The sequence below is a fragment of the Mus pahari genome, chromosome 17 (genome assembly GCF_900095145.1).
Source record: "Mus pahari chromosome 17, PAHARI_EIJ_v1.1, whole genome shotgun sequence".
In the NCBI taxonomy this organism is placed as follows: domain Eukaryota; kingdom Metazoa; phylum Chordata; class Mammalia; order Rodentia; family Muridae; genus Mus; species Mus pahari.
In genome coordinates, this window is record NC_034606.1 from 55,174,981 (window position 1) to 55,182,442 (window position 7,462).

Below are 7,462 nucleotides of genomic sequence, written 5' to 3' on the forward strand. Positions count from 1 at the left end.
CCCCCAAAATCTTAGGCTTCTCTCTCTCTCTCTCTCTCTCTCTCTCTCTCTCTCTCTCTCTCTCTCTCTCATCTTCCTCCTTCCTCCCCTCCCTCTCTCCAGGTTTCTCCCTTCAGTCCCTTTCTGCCTCTCTTATCCACTCCTCCTTTGTTTCTCTCCCTGTGTCTCAAGGCTGGGCAAGGCAATCCAGTATGAGGAAAAACCTAAAAGTAAGCAAAAGATTCCGAGACAGCCCCTGCTCCCACTGTTAGGAGTCCAACAAGAAGACCAAGCTACAAAAATGTAACACATATGCAGAGGGACTGGGCTACAAAAATATAACACATATGCAGGCTCCCTGGTTGTCTGATTAGTCTCTGAGTCCCTGTGAGCCCAGGTTAGTTGATTCTGGGGTTTTCTTGTTGTGTTCTTGACCTGTCTGTCAACATATTTTCTTATACAGCCCTAAACCTGCTGAGGGGTGGTACTGATTTTAATACCATGGCCTTCTCAAATCAATCATTAATAATAATCCCACAGATGTGTCTACAGAAAATCAGATGGAGGAATTTTTTTTTTCACTGAGATACCTCTTCCAAGATGACACAAGCTGGTGTCAAGTTAACAACAACAACAACAACAACAACAGAAACAAAAACACTTAACCAGCACACAGGTCACTTCTTCAAGGATCCTGAGCACCTAGTTAATGCAATCATATTTGTCCTGTACTAAACAGTCTTTCAGTGCTAACTGACATAGGTCTACCATTTCTGCACTTTTACATAAAGTGTTTACTAGATAACTATCTGTGCCCAGTGTTCCGTGTATTATAATTTCCCTTACTCCCAGTACATTCTTCCAAGTTATTACGTTTCTAAAGAAAAATGTTATCACAGATACTGAATACATATAACTCATACACAACTGACTTGTCGGCAAGGTGTAACTGGTGGTTTAACACTACCCTCAACTGTCAGTTCAGAGCAACATAATCTTTTTTTAGACTTGACCTCTACAAGCTCTGTGCAAATTGCTAAGCTTCGCGCTTCTCATTCCTGCTGTGCCTACGACGCTGATGTGCAGGCAAGGAAGACTTCACAAGAGCAAGAAAAGTGTTTTTCTTCCAGATATTTGTCAAAACAGTAGCAAAATGAACCTAGCTGCAATGGAAAGGCAGCACTATTTTAACTCAGGGGCCAGGGTTATATAGCTGTAGAACTGCGGTTGGGGCCTCAGGGCTTTGACAGTGGCATGTGACTATTTTTTCCATCACAGCTTGAACCTAAAATGAATGCCAGCAACTGGGCATGTGATGCCTTCCCTTTGTTCATAAGAAGGACAGAGCGGCTCAAAAGAGGAGGATTGTGGTAGAACTTGAGCCTACAGAATTTCCGAAATGTTGAAAGCAACCGTTGTTAAAACCAATGCCAGAATACACATAAAAATATTACTGAAGAAATGCTGGAAGCAAGAAACATGAAGTGTTGGGAGATCTGAAGGTTGTCCCATAGTCTCTGTCATGAAAACAGGCCATCTTTCTGCTGCTATGCATTGCTTCATTTCAAACACCTACCAGCCACTCCAAAGGGAGGGAGCAGTAATGGGGTAGTTTCAGAGATTAATGATGAATGACAAGGTTGGAATCTTTAATATCTTGGAAGAACATTAAACTATAACAAAAAACAGCAAAAAGAAGAAGAACCTAAAAGTAATCCACCATCAACATTTGATCCCAGCTATTCACAAGTCTGAAGCAGTGTGGAGTTCACTCTGGGCAGGGCCTCTGCTCTGTATTGTTTCCGTTGCTATGTAAACAGGAATAGAGGTTTGGACACAGAATCAATTACAGAACTGTGAGAGCAAGACTGCCATTCTAAAAGGGAGACTTCAAACTTAACTAGTTCAAGAATCTGTACCTGAGGTTGGAGAGCCAGTTAGACAATGGATGTAGAATTTGTAGGCAAGGTAAAAAACAAAACAAATCAAAACCACAACAAAAATCAACCAACCAAAAATAACAAATAAACCAACCCAACCAATCAATCAATAAACAACAACAACAACAACAAAAACCCACCACCACCACCACCACAGCCACCACCACCGCCACCACCACCACCACNTGTAGCCCTGGCTGTCCTGGAACTCACTCTGTAGACCAGGCTGGCCTTGAACTCAGAAATCCGCCTGCCTCTGCCTCCCAAGTGCTAGGATTAAAGGCATGCACCACCACTGCCCGGCTGGTTTCAGGATTTTGGCTTTGTTCTCATTTTCTCCATTTGCCAGAACCCATAGTTACTAAAGTTTTCTTAGATGCTTCCTCTGTTATATCCATGGTGAGGTAACATAGCCTTGCTTAAATATGCATGTCATTGATCTTTAGACATTGATCGGCTTCCTCCATATTAGCATCTTCTAATTAGGATGCACGGTGAAGCAATGCCAGTTGACTGACAATGTAGCGTGTTCCTTTCTAAAAGTCAATGAAGGTGCAGCTTTCAATCACAGGGGGCTTCGGTGAAATCGACTTTTGGGGGATACTTTTCTATTCATACCCCCACCCCTTCTTCGGCTGGAGCTCTTTGGCAGCCATCAGGTTAGACCACCAAATGCCCCACGTACAAGTCTCCTTGCTAAGCAGCTTGGAGCCTTAGAAGGAAACCTGGTATTTTTGTCTTTCCCCACCCATGGTGGAAGCTGCGCTACAGGGCGGCTCCAGCGTGAGTTTTAGAGTCGGATCCAGGGTGGAGGTTTGGCTCTGTTAACTATAGCTATGCACCTTAGGTAAGTCACCTAACCTTTCTGAATCTTCATTTCCTGTTCTGTTAATGTTGACATATATTATATAGGCTAGGTATTAATATCAAGTAGAGTATTATATTTAAACCACAGCCACCACCACCACCACCGCTACCACCACCACTACCACAGCCACCACCACCGCCACCACCACCAACATCACCACAGCCACCAACACCACCACTACCACCACCACCACCACCACCACCACCACTACCACCACAAACACCACGAAAAGCAAAAGATTTGCCTGGACCCCTCAGGTGAGAAGACCTGTTAAATATGAAAGAACCAATTTAATTAGAGATTTAGTTTAGAACATAACTGTATACATTTTCAGAGCTGAATAACAAATTGATGTAGTTGAAGAAGTCATTATTGAATTTGAATGAAATAAATATGTTAAAAGATAAGACATCTGGGAGAAAGACAAGAATAGTGTAGACTTCATTTAACAAGTATTCCAGATGAATAGACCATGAAGGGAATCTGCTTCTTAAAGACAGATGGAAATAATTTAGACAAACAACCTATGCACTCTGAATGGAATGCATTTAAAAGTAAGCAAAAATAAAAAAATAACACAAATATTGATAACATGAATATTGATAATGGAAGATCTTTCAAGACATCATAAGGAGTTACTCTTAGTAAAGAAGACAGACCTTGACCATCATTGGTATATTTGTGTATATTTGTATCATTTGTATATTTGTTAATAAGTCACATTAGAGGCAAAAGTTAAAGAGACAATGTGTTCTTAATTTGAATTCTATATTTATAAATTAGTTAAGAAATCATTCAAATATATGTGGATAGGAAAAGATGTATTCAGACACTAGCATAACCATGGTTACTACATCGCTGTTTGAATGGCAAAGTTAGAAGACTGACCTAAGGGGTTGGCACACATTTATAATGGAATCTTTTCAGTCATAGAGAACACAAGTGTGTCATTTCCAGAAAAATGGATCCCAACTGAAGATATATTATACAAATTAAGCCAGTCTCAGAAAGATAGGTATTGTGCATCTTTTCTCATTTATAATCCCTGTATTTCATATAGATAATTAAATTGTATCTCTATATAACATGAAAACAAAAGTAAAATGCTACAGTCACAAAAAATATCAATCATAGAGGTAGGGGATGGGGATGGGCTTAAGATACATTGTGTATTGTGTGAAAGTGTATTATAGAGGAGTGCAATGCCCAATGAATATATACAATCAAAATTTTGAAAATTAAAAAGTGATAAAATTTATTATGAGGAACTATATGGACAGGAAATCCCATGGACCAGTGAAACTGTTCCAGAGACTTTGGAAAGATTTTTAAACTTATACAAAAATACAGGTTGGCACCACGATTCCTCTGGTATTGTCCATTCTCATGCTTAAGGGTGCCTACTATATTCTGTAATAAACTCCATTTCTCTTATAAGCTCTTGTCAGCTATTAATGGGCTGGAAAAACTGGACTTCCCACGATAATCAATAGCTTCTAAAATTGAGGACTAGAACTTCAGTAACTAACTGGTGAAAGGATTGGAATATGATCAAAGTTTTTGGGCATGAAATACAACACCAGGAAGTGACAAAGGATCATTAATTGATAACTATGTTGACTGGGAGCCAGGAACATTGTATTGAATAAGATTACTAAGGTTTCTGAAGAGAGAACAAAAGTGTTACCCACTTCTGTTCCACTGAAGCTACATGGGCCCATTAACCATCTGGACAGGAAACCCCACACACCAATAAATCTGTTCCAGAGACTTTGGAAAGATTTTAAAACTTACATAGAAATGCAAGTTGGCACCATGGTTCCTCTGGTATTGTTCATTCTCATGCTTAGGGGTACCCACTATATTTTGTATTAAACCCTGTTTATCTTCTATACTGTACTCTGTGCATTCTTTGGACAGGGCTGGGGAGCTAAGATAAGGCCAGTGTAAAGTCCCAGTGACACACTATGACAAAAAAGAAAAAAAAATGGATCAGGGAAGTAAGCATTAAGTATCTTACATGAAATGTCTACAGGGTACTGTTGCTTATCTAGTTGGGATCTGTCTTTTATTCTTTGTAGATAAACCTCCACTTTATAAAGGAATTTGTCTTTTCCTTGTTCCAGAAGCCCCTGGGACAAACTTCAGATGCATTCAACACACTGCAGATGTCAGAAAATGTATCTCAACGAATATAAACCAGGTTATTACATTTTGTTCAGCAGGATGGGTTCAGGATAGGTTGCCTAACTAAAGTGACCAGAATAAGTCTGTGAGAGTTGGGCAAAGACTTTTTAGAACATAATTGAATTCAGCAAATTTCAGGCAGAGGAAAGAGCTATAAACCCCCGGTAGGGGGATGACAGGAGGCCAGTACATCAAGAACAAAAACTGAGATGGGTCAGTAGTAGATGTAGTTCCAGTGGCCAGGGGGTGGCATAGCAGTGTGAAGGCTCTGCATTACCAAGGTGGTGTCTTTCATATTGATTGCCAGAAGGAATTCTTGACTTATGATGAAACTGAGGGGAGAAATACCATCACATCGCCATATAAGAAAACAAACTTGAAACTGAGTGATTGGTGGAAGGCTAACATGCTTAACCATTTTGAAGACTGCCTCTCCTTTAGATTGCTTACTGTTCTGTGTGGCCAGAGAGTGGTGTATGACAGACATACTTTGGATTTTGAAGGAACTTATTAAATATGTAGCAAGCCAAAGAATAAATCCTAAATGATGGCTAGATGATAGATGCATAGATAGATAAATAATAAGTAGATAAATAGATTATAGATAGATAATAGAGAGATGATAGGTAGATGATGATAGATGACAGACAGGCAGACAGACAGACAGATAGATGATACATAGAGCAAAACATCCCATCAGGTGTCGAAAACATCTAGTAGTAATTAAGTGGTAGTCAGCTGGAGATCACAATAAAGACAGTGTCTGGCAGATCAGTGTGAATCTTTACACATTCAGATGAAACTTCCAAACAAAAGAACCAATTAAAAAAGGTAGAGATCAAATTGAAGGCTTACAAAGATGTGGAAGAAGTCACCTGAGGAAGTTGAGGCAGTCATCTGGAGTTTTCTGGTGAGCTTTCTCTCCATGTCTGGGCTTTCCAAGATTGAGGTCAAGTCTCTTCTTTCTACTTCAGGCATTTCATACCATGTGATCAGCAATAGCAAGCCTCACTATAGCTGGGCCATTAGCTGTTTTTGAGGGTTCAATGGCTTTTACCTTTAGATGTCTTTCTGTTCTCTTCCTTCTAAGTCACAGAGTTAAGGTGACCAGCCCATCTCTATTCAGAGGGTCTTGGAGAACACTTGACTTAATTGTGCTTGGATATGAAATTTTGGATGGAGACACACAGCTTCCAGAGCCAGCTTCTCAGTGATCTCAAATATTACTTGATGATTTACTGATATGACGCATTGTATGTACTCTTGAAGCAATTAATTTCCTAGTGTGTAAGTTTTGAGCTTGAACCTAACATTCCTGAAAACAGGTTTAGCTCATGTCAGAGAAGGAAAGTTAACCACCAACACATTATTTTAGCTAAGAGTGATGCAATCATACAGCTTTAATCATTTGAGGAATACAGGGAAGAACTTTAATACAGAATGTGATTTTCTATGAAGGATACTACTTTATTTTTTAATACAAATATATAATTATTGCTCAGAGAAAGACTGTAAAACCACAGGCTAAGTTGCATTGCCTCGGATAATTGTGGTAATTTGATATATTATTTCCTAAGAATAGTGAAGGAATGACACCAAATTAAAAAGATATGACCTGTTATTAAAAATGAGCAAGCGTTTATGTGTTCAGTGACTCTTTTGTGTCTGAAATGGAACAACTTAGTTAAATACATGGATTAAAATCTCAAGCAAACAATATAAAATTGAAAGTAATATAAAATTCCCATGGGAAGTCTTCAAAATAGGATTTCTCATTGCAGTTCATAACTACTTTATAAATTCTTTTGGCAGATGTTTGCTGAGTATTCAAAAGTAGGTGCTCATTTGAAAAATGAAATGGTCAGGGGTAGTCAATATGTGCTGCTTATCTATTTTCTAGCTATTATTTCATTCACACTTCATGAATCTATTCAGAACACACATTCATCTTCTGTGGTGCTATTGAAGTGTTTGACTGTGAATGACAGGAAGCCAATGAAGGGGAAGTAAGGGAAACTCAGTTATTCACCAACTAGTATTACAGGGTTAAGACATATGCAATGAATGTTGGGGTTTAATGAGAAGTCCTTACTGTAAATTACCCTTTTCTGGTAACTGTGAAGATAACAGAAACATACATATACAATCATACAGACACATGCACGCCAATAAAACATAAATCTTCAAAACAAAGTTACTACTGACCAAGATATGTCACTGTGACTCAGCCTTCAAGAGTACCCACCAAAGAATATGAAACTTATCTCTTTCATCAGTTATTGAATATTTTTAATTACTTACAGTGTTTGCTGTGACAAGTGACACATAAAATGTAATATGGAAGAAAAATATTTAGTACTATGTATTATTTCTCACGAGACCAGATTTAATCCTATTGGTACAAGTTTATGACCATAGAGAAATAATTAGATCACTCCACAACTAAGTTTATCTATCTTTTAATTTTTTATTATTATTTTTTTTTTTT